General features: G+C 38.4%; 1 long non-coding RNA gene across 1 annotated transcript; it reads left to right on the forward strand.

Annotated features, from left to right (window-relative positions):
• Positions 1-299: 299 nt before the first annotated feature.
• On the forward strand, positions 300-8,031 carry LOC138836219 (uncharacterized). Its single transcript, XR_011374928.1, has 3 exons — positions 300-394; positions 792-916; positions 7,931-8,031. It is a non-coding gene; the product is annotated as an uncharacterized lncRNA (long non-coding RNA).
• The last annotated feature ends 1,906 nt before the right edge of the window (positions 8,032-9,937 follow it).

Here is a 9,937-nt window from a genome sequence, read left to right on the forward strand (position 1 = left end):
CCCTCCCTTCCTCTCTCCATTCATCTCTCCCCTTCCCCTTTGATCTCTCTCTTCTCCTTGACAAAACATTCTTCAAATCCCTGGTATTCATTTTGTTAAACTGTAGTTGTCCAAAGGAATTCTCCCCCCTGAGTATACCATGCTTTAGTTAATATATTTGTTAAATATGAATATGGCCTGAGTATGTTTTCATATGTGCTCATGATTTAGATCTAACTTCCACATATGAGAGAAAACATGTGCCATTTCTTTCTCTGAGCCTGACTTACTTTGCTTCACATATCTCCCCCCTCCAGGTCCTTCCTGCAAATGACACAATATTATTCTTCCTGATGAATGAGTTAAATTCCATTGTGTATACATATACTACATTTTCTTCATCCACTCATCCATGGTAAGGCATCTGCGCTGCTTTAATTGCATTTCTAAGAGAAAAATATGCCTGAGAGGGAAAACATCCATCAGAACTAGAAAAGTTACTATGAACAGTACATCAAATATGACTGGGAAGAGACATTAACTTGTATAATCTGTGGCCACCGAATTTCAACTTTTATGAAATTGGGAAAGATTTGATGAGTCCAAAATACTGAGTTGGTCCATACATTTAAAGCATCAATGGCCTCCTTAAAAAAAATGTGATTTATCAAGCGTGCATACAGTTTAATGAAACTAGGAGTAATCATTCAACCTGATAAATAATCTCTCTTTGAGGTGAATTGAATTTCTGTCCATCTACTACAGTCCGGATCTGTCCTAAAACCAACATTCCTTCTTTGTTCCATCACTAGAGATCAACCTAGTAGAGGTGCTGGTGGGCTCAGAGGACAGAGGAAGAGGCAAGGCCACAGCCCCGAGGCAAGAGTCCAACTCTGGTAGCAACCGCCAGAGATCTGAAGCGCTGCCTTGTAAGAAGGTAAGACACAAGGCTCAATTTCTTTCCATGCATTCTGCAGTTTACAAGTCTAGATTTTTCTGTCTCAAAGACTTTCCTGCCTTGCCAGGCTGGGTTCAAACAGCGTTCCTCTTACCTCAGCCTCTTGAGTAGCTAGGATTACAGGCATGATCACCAGCACCCAACTTTGCATTACCTTCTATTGTATAATTTGAATACAGGTACCTATTGAGATTAGCTGGATTTCAGAAGCTGGCTTTTGGCTGTCCTTTTTTGTTCTTTGTGGCTTTCTGGCCTATGCACAGTTTCTATCCATTTTCTCTCTTTTTTTGGGGGGGTGGAGTGGGGTGTGGTCCATTCTTCCCTTGTCTAATGAACCCTTTCTAGTTGGTACGCATTACCTATGGGCTTTCCAATGCATAGGCAAGCGATTGGTAATGTTTTTTTTTTTTTTTTACTCAGTGTCGAATGCCCTGTCTGGAACATGGACCACCACAGATTCCTTTCTAGCAATGGGATTTGAACCTTTCAGCCCAGATGTCACTAGTTATCACTGAGTGAGCTGTCACCACCCTGAAAGGCCCTGGGGCCTAGCCTGGAGCGCGGCTCTGCGGCCTTCTCCCCGCGCACTCCCCGCGCCGGCCTGGTGGGGGCGCAGTGCTGAGTCCCGAGCTCCTAACTGCTGCTTCCGCGGCCTAGCTGAGTCCTCTCAAGCGTGTTCACAGCTCACAGGACGAACCGGCTCGCACTGTGCTCCCCAGGCTCTTTTAGGTTCCCCCTTGTTTTGGACATGCTTTAGAAAGAGGCCCAGGCAAGGTGGGGATGGGTGGAGGTCGTGTTTATGCAGAGTTCTCTGCTCATACATGCATCACTAGCTGCAGTGATGTCAGCAGCCAAGAGCATAATAATTGCCTAACAGAGACTATCACCTCCATGTCACCTTGACCTTCAGGGTGACCTGGGCTGGCCAAGCAAGGTGTGTTGCAGCGCACCCAGCCTCAAAGCTGCAGGCAGGCTAGCCTAAGGCAGCACATATGCCTATGACTGCCCCCAAACCCAGAGTTTACAGTGAGAAAAGTCTGGCTTATTCCATTTGTCCTATATTTGATTTTTCTTGCAATAAAGTCATGAAAAACCTAACCATTACTTCTTTTGTTTCTTACTGTATGTAGGTCAACACATACTCTAAGTTTGACCTGGTATGTTTGTTTGTATTATTTGTGTGTGTGTGTGTGTGTGTGTGTGTGTGTGTGTGTGTGTGTGTGTGTGTGTGTGTGTGTGTGTGTGTGTGTGTGTGTGTGTTGGTCCTAGGGCTTGATCTCAGGACTTAGGCCTTGTCCCTGAGTTTTTGTGCTCAAGGCTAGTGCTCTACCACTTGAACCACGCTTCCACTTCAGGCTCTTTGGTACTTAGTTGGAGATAAGCCTATGGACTTTCCTGCCTGGGCTGGATCCTCAGATCTTAGCCTCCTGAGCAGCCACGGTACCCAATTAACCTGATGTTTTCTTATTGCTTTAAACAACCCCTACCATGCTCAGAATGCTGTAAATCTGATAAAATACGATGAGAGTGATATTTTATAGTTATTTTATATGGTGTTACTTTTGTCTTGCTTCATAGTATGAAGCAAAAAAGTTAAATTCCTCCTATTTTTAAGAACAAAAAGCACTCCTTTCTTAAATTGAGTATCTACTGTATACCTGGTACTGTTTGCGCAATGACTTTATAAAGAAATAGAAAAGAGAACAGCAGGTGTTTTAGATTTTTTTTTAAAAAGGTAAGGTAAATAAGTAAAATATATACCTGCTAGAAAATGATAATTTCAAAAACTGTATAACAACAACAAAAAAAGGCTATATAAAACAGGGAATGTGATGGACAGGAACATTTCCAATTCCCTGAGAAGGCCTCAATAAACCCTTGGCTTCAGAATAGAACAGTGAAGAAGTAAGGTAGTGGCTATCTGAGAAATGAACACTCCAGCCTCCAGCAGAGCTGATACAAAGGCTCCAGTGAGAGAATGCCTGACCAGTTCAATTGAGTAGAGACACATGCTGTTGAAAAGACAAGGATATCAGAGAGGTAACTGGAGAAGACTATATAAGAGATGAGAAAGAGCTTGGTGAGGTAAACAAAGCAAAATATCAACAACAAGCAAATAAACAACACTTGGCTTGAACTCTTGCTCAGCCTTTTTGCTCACTGCTGGCACTCTACTACCAGAGCCATGCCTCTAGTCCAACATTTTGCTGGTGAACTAGAAACAGAGTTTCATGGACGTCTCTGCCCTGACTGGGTTCAAATCTCAACCCTCCAGGTCTCTGCATGAGGAGTCACTAGGATTACAGGGAGGGCCACAGGTACCCCCAAACAACTTAGCTTTTACTCTAAGTGAGATGAATAGAAAATACAATATGACACATGACATACATTTTTAAATCATACTAACGCTATGTCTGCCTAGGACCTTCAAGCTACTGATAGTAGAAGAACCAAAGCAGAGGAAGAAAAATTCTAAAGCCAAGGCAAGAGTAGAGAATAGCTTGGACTAGAATATGATCATAAGAGTGGCTTAAAAATCATGAGCATACATATTCTTATATATTTTTAATTTTTTCATCATGGCAGGGCTTGAACTCAGGGCCTGGACATTGTCCCTAAGCTTTTTTTCTCAAGGCTAGCCTCTACCACTTTGAGCCACAGCGCTACTTCTGGTTCTCTGGTGGTTAATTGTAGATGCAAGTCTCACAGACTTTGCTGCCCAGGCTGGCTATGAACACAAAAATTCAGTGCCCAGGCCCTTAATTCAAGCCCTAAGACTGGCACCAAAACAAACAAACAAATAAATAAATAAGCAAACAAGCAAGCAAACAAACAAACAAATGTATAGTTTCTGGCCTGAAAGATAAAATTTCCATACAATTGAATTGAGAAGACTTGTAAGAATAGCAGCTGTAGAGGTAACAGCAAAGATTTAGTCTTGCGCATTCTGAGTTTTATATGCCTGCTAAACATCGACACAATCTTTGCCAGTTTATGATCCTTTTAGAGACCTCAGCTGTGTTTATCAAGCAAGATGCACACTTTATATGCCTCAAAAATCAGGCTCTTTTATGTGGGTATAATGGCCCGAAATACCCAACGGCCAGCAGGCTAGTTTTGGTGGAGGCTCCTGAGCCCGTGCTTGAAGCAAGTATCCATCTTACAGTGGAAGTTGCTGTAATGATGGTGGATGGCAGCACCTGTTCACTGAACCTTCTGGGAAAACAGCTATGTTTCCCAGACAAAATAAAATAGCAATTTACACCAGATTCCAGCAGCTCATGCCTGTCATCCTAGCTATTCAGAAGGCTGAGATCTGAGGATTATAATATAAAGCCAGCCAGGGCAGGTACATCTGTAAGACTTTTATCTCCAATTACTCACGCAGAAATGGTAAGTTGTAGCCTTAAGCAAAAATGCTCAGGGTCAGCTCCCAGACCCTGAGTTCAAAGCCCAAGACTAGGAAAATTAAATTAAATTAAATTCATCACTACCATTCTGATACTTTCAGATCTGTGTGTCCTACTTCTTAATTCTTTCTGGAAAGCAAGCACCAAGAAATTGCATTCCTCATCTGTCTCACATCACCTATCAGGAGGCTAGGACTGTGTAGATGGCATTAAAATCCTATCAAAATCCATCAATCGTATATCCATGTTTGCTAGAAATCTGTTCCTGTAGTTTAGAGGATTACTGTTTGGCAGAAAATTCAATTGAATCTCCAAGTAATACAGGGCACAAACACAATAAGTCAAAATTAGGAAAGAAATTTTCTCATAATTCAATTTTCTTTCTTTATCTTCAAATAGTTGAAAAATGGGTTTCAACTTAAGATGTCCACTGATATGGACAATGCATCTTAATCAGTGTCATCCCTTGCATCATTTTCTCTCTCTCATCTACATGTACACTGAGTATTATGACCATATTTGCCCAGCATCATTGTAAGATACAAGGTATGCTACTAAAATTGCATTATTTTACCTTTTTAGTATGTATTTTTCATTACCTTACTTTGAACCACTAAAGCATAATTCAATGGAAAAACACCACTAGGATTTTGTTTCTAAAAGAATTGGGTTGATTGAAAGGGAAAGTATAAAAACATAAAAAAGGGAACGGAGACTTTACTCTAAGATGGAGATCAAGGCAAGACATCTTGTTCTTGAATTTTTACTGAACATAGTACTGAAATCCTAGCAATAGCAATTACACATGATAATAATAATAATAATTATAATTATAAATTAAAATTTTAAAGCATGCTGGGTTTCAGTGTAATATTAGCTACTCAAGGCTGAGATCTGAGGGTCACTGTTCAAAACTTGCAAGGGAAGAGAAGTCTGTGAGACTCATCTCTAATTAACCATCCAAAATCTGAAAATGGAGCAGTGGCTTATTTTGTAGAGAAAAAAATCTTGAGCAAAAATGTTCAAAGCCTTGAACAAAAAACTAAAGAAGGACAGACTCTGACAGAGTTCAAGCTCCAACAAACAAAAATCACCAGAGTGATAAGATTAAAAAAAAAAACAACCTTGTGTGTTATGTACAGTAACAATTCACTTTCAGAAAAAGATATGAGGAATATAATATTATTTACAATAATATCAAAACAAAACACCTAGAAATAAACTTAACAGTCTCACACCCTATAAAATAGCAAAATTCTAATGAAAGAAATTTAAGTAAACACAAATGAAAAATGTCTCTTTTTCATTTATTTAAGAATTATTAAGATGCCCAGCTACCCAAAACAATGCTCCACTTCAACATAGTCAATCCCTTCAAAGTTCCAATGGAATTTGTTTTTAGTAATAGAAAAAAAAATCTTAAACTTCATATGAATCTCGAATTGAACAACCAAGTCAGCCTCTAACGAGAAACAAAGTTGGAAGCCTACAGTTTATGATTTCAAAATACAGCAAAGCCACAATATTCTAAACAGTATAGTACTGTCCTAACAACATAGAGTAGTTATTTGTATTAATAAACACACAGCATAGTTGAACATAGTTTATTTCTGATCAATTCATCACCAATAGGATGCTCAGTGTCACCCTTGTATCATTTTCTCTCTCTCATCTACATTACACTGAGAAGATAGTTTCTTCAACAACTGATGCTGAAAGTTATATTTAATAGACACTTGCAAACTTAAACAAAATTAAAACTTAATCTTATACCATATAAAAATTATCCCTAGCTGGGCATCAATGTGGCTGAAATCCTAGGTATTCAGGAAGCTGAGATCTGAGGATCATGGTTTTAAGACAGCCTGGACAGGAAAGTTTATGAAACTCATGTCTCCAATTAACCAGCAAAAATCCAGAAGTGGAGCTGTGGCTCAAGTGGTTGAGTGTTAGATAAAGAAAGCTCAGAGGCAGCACTCAAGTCCTAAGTTCAAGCCCCAGTACTCCCTCTCCCCAAAAATTATCTCTACATAGAGAAAAGCCCTAAACATACAGCCATTAAAGTTCTGGAAAGAAAACATAGGAGAAAATCTTCATTGTGTTAGATTTGGAAATGATTATAAAGACACTGAAAACATAGGCAATTAAAACAAAAGTAGGCAAACTGGCATATATCAAAAACTGAAACTTCTGAACAGCAAAGAAAATGATCAAGATAGTAAAAATGCAAACAAAAATTGGCTTTCCACTTCTAGGTTAAAATAAACTTTCACTAAGATTTCAGAATAAAAGGATAGCTATTTGGCAAGAAAAAAATAGATTAGGTTCCACTATTTTGTTAAAGAATAAAAGCATCTGCTAAATCATATCTTCACTCCATTCTACCTGTTGGCTTCAATTGAATCATTACTTTTCATTTGAAAGTGGGTAACAGGAATTTCTGTCAAATTGGAAAAGAAAATGAGTTTTGAGTAGTAATCTGAGCTTCCACAATTTACAAAAACCAAACTGTGTTTAGTTGGTGTTCAAAGCTTTCCAATCCCTTGTAAGAGTGTGAAGTTTATACTATAAAGCCATATTGTTTGGTATGTAAGAGCAGTGAAAGGTATGTTGAGGCCCAGTAATAAAGTTGAAGCAAATGAACAGTGTCTCATTTTTTGTGTATGTGTATGAATGTGTTTTGTGTGTGTGTGTGTGTGTGTGTGTGTGTGTGTGTGTGTGTGTGTGTGTGTGTGTGTGTGCCAGTCCTGGGGCTTGAACTCAGGGTGTGGGCACTTTTCCTACACTTTTATGCTCGAAGCTAGCACTGTACCCCTTTAGCCACAGCTCCACTTCTATCTCTTTGATGGTTAATTGAATATAAGAGTCTCATAGACTTCCCTACCCAGTGGCTTTGAACCTCAGTCCTCAGATCTTAGCTTTGTGAGTATCTAAGATTACAGGTGTGAGCCACTGACACCCAACAAGTGTCTACTTTTGATTAGATCACTTTGCAACTTTTATTTTTTTATATAAAAAAGACATATTTAGGCCTGGAAACAAGATTCATATGGTAAAGCATTTTCCTAAAAAGTGCAAGGCCCTTGGTTCAAACCAAAATACCGCTAAAAAGAAAGGAAAAAGTCCCAAAAGTTGACATTCATTAGTACATGTCTGGAGCATCGGAATCTATACCTTCGTACAATGTACAACTATTAAATCAAGCTAGTGATCATTACAGTCTTTTCTGTTATTTTTTTTTTCTCTTAGAAAGGCCCAAACTCTTTTCCTCTAGTTAAGTATGGTAGAACAGAATTCCAATTGTGTAGTTGCTCTAACCTTAGATGCAGAGTGGAATTGAAAAATACAAGCTGGGCACCAGTGCCTCGTGTGTGTAATCCTAGATGATGAAGAGGGTGAGATCTAAGGATCACAGTTCAAATCCAGCTTCAGAAGGAAAGTTCATGATACTCTTATCTTCAATTAACTATGCAAAAAAGCCAAAATATAGTCATTACTGAACTTATTTAACTGTAAACCTTTTGTACATCACCTTTACAACAAATTTTTTTAAAAACCATTTCATGTTTGTCTTCCTACACAGAGAAACCTGACCAAAAATAGCATTGACTCATTGCAGTAGCGGATGGTGTTCTTCCAAAGTCCTGGGATGAGAAGAGGTATCAGACGCTGCTGGAGAGAGAAACTCTGAGGCTTTCATCTCAACACATTTCATTTCAGAAAGTACAGCTTTGTGAGTGGACCTCTCCTGTTTCCCTGAAACTGTAGCTCATAAAAAAAAAAACAGTAATCACACTAAAGTGGATGCTCAGGTGGTTTTTTTTTTATTAAAAAAAAAATAAGAACAATCGTATTTGGAAGAAGGGGAAAGACTGCTGTAGCTCTCAGGGTCTGTTCTTCAAATGATACCTGGATGGATGGATGCACTGGAAATGAAAAGTTATCCCTCCAAGGAAATTCGATCTACTCTGAACCTCCTTGAATGACTTTTAAGTTGTACTATTCATCAATCTTCTACACAGGGGAGAAAAAACCCAAGCAACCATTTTTTTTCTCCATGTACTGCTTTGTTTGTTTATTTCAGTTTTCACCTCCCCTTCCTTCTCTCTTAATTTCCGTTATAATTCTATTACCAGGAAAAGAAGAGATACTAACGAGGAAGCAACTATTTACAGCAAGAATGTAGAATATTCATTTTGAAAGTACCCAAAAACAACACATAAGGACAGCATGACCCACCATACATGGGAAAGAATAACAGAATTTATCTACATCAGGATATGTTCATATCAGTTACCTCTCCCTCTCTGCATATATCTCTTTTGTTCTTAAATAGCTGAAAGAATTAAAGACAGTCATTAGCCATGATCTATAGACAGCCAATCTCTTAACAAAAGATTAAATATATATATATATATATATATATATATATATATATATATATATATATAAAATGACAATGTCATATAAGTCTACTAGAGAATGCTGGCTTATAACCATGAATCCTAAAATACTTTTCGTCTTCAAAATATAGCAATGAGGGAGGAAAGTCAATCCATATTTTTCATTGAATAATGAGTCATTCATGTTAGCAAGAGTTCAGTAAGTACTATGTGGAAAATAAACCGTGCAATTTGTGGGTAGGGATGGGAGGGGGAAACTGAGGAAAACTGAAAGAGTGATACTTTCCAAATGAGAAATGTACACATTATCTGAATTTTGAAATTGTAACCCCTCTGTACACCCCTTAATAATAGCAATAAAATTATATTTAAAATAATAGTAAGAGCCAGATGCCAGTGGCTCATCTCTGTAATTGCACCCACACAAGAGACTAAGATCTGAGGTTCACAGTTCAGAGCCTGCCCAAGCAGGAAAACCCATAACAACTCATCTCCAATTATCCACCAAAAGCTAGAAGTTGTGGCTCAAGTGTTAGAGAGCAAAAGAGCTCAGGATCAGTGTCTAGGGCCTGAGTTCAAGCCCCAAGGCCAGCATACACACACACACACACACACACACACACACACACACACACACACACACACACACACACACGTAAGATTCTTATCTTGAATCCAATAATGGATATTAGTTCTTCTAATTATTTCTGTATTCTTTTTTAATACATATAGCTGATTCTACTCAAAAACCTCCTGGATAGATCATGGTAAGCAGAATGCAATCAATTAGCTGAAGTACATATACTAGAACTATGGTTCATATATACATATATATATATATATATATATTATGTTATTCTATTATACATGTTATTCTGTTTCCTGCATGCTCAAAATTTTTGCATATTTCAAGACTCATTTATAACCCCACCTGGTTTGAGAACAGATTTCAGGAAGTGTAAGCTATTCTGTGTGTGTGTATGTGTGTGACTCGGGGCATGGGCTCTCTCCCTCAGCTTCTTTTACTCAAGGCTTGTGCTCTACCACTTGAGCCACAGCTCTACTTCAGGTTTTTTTCTGAGTAATTAATTGGATAAAAGAGTCTCCTGGACTTTTCTGCCTGGACTGGTGCTGAACTGTGATCCTGGCACCTGGCTTCATTTGATTTCTTTTAATTGTTAATGACA

The sequence above is a fragment of the Dipodomys merriami genome, unplaced genomic scaffold, assembly GCF_024711535.1.
Source record: "Dipodomys merriami isolate MVZ:Mamm:240054 unplaced genomic scaffold, mDipMer1.0.p SCAF_10, whole genome shotgun sequence".
NCBI lineage: Eukaryota > Metazoa > Chordata > Mammalia > Rodentia > Heteromyidae > Dipodomys > Dipodomys merriami.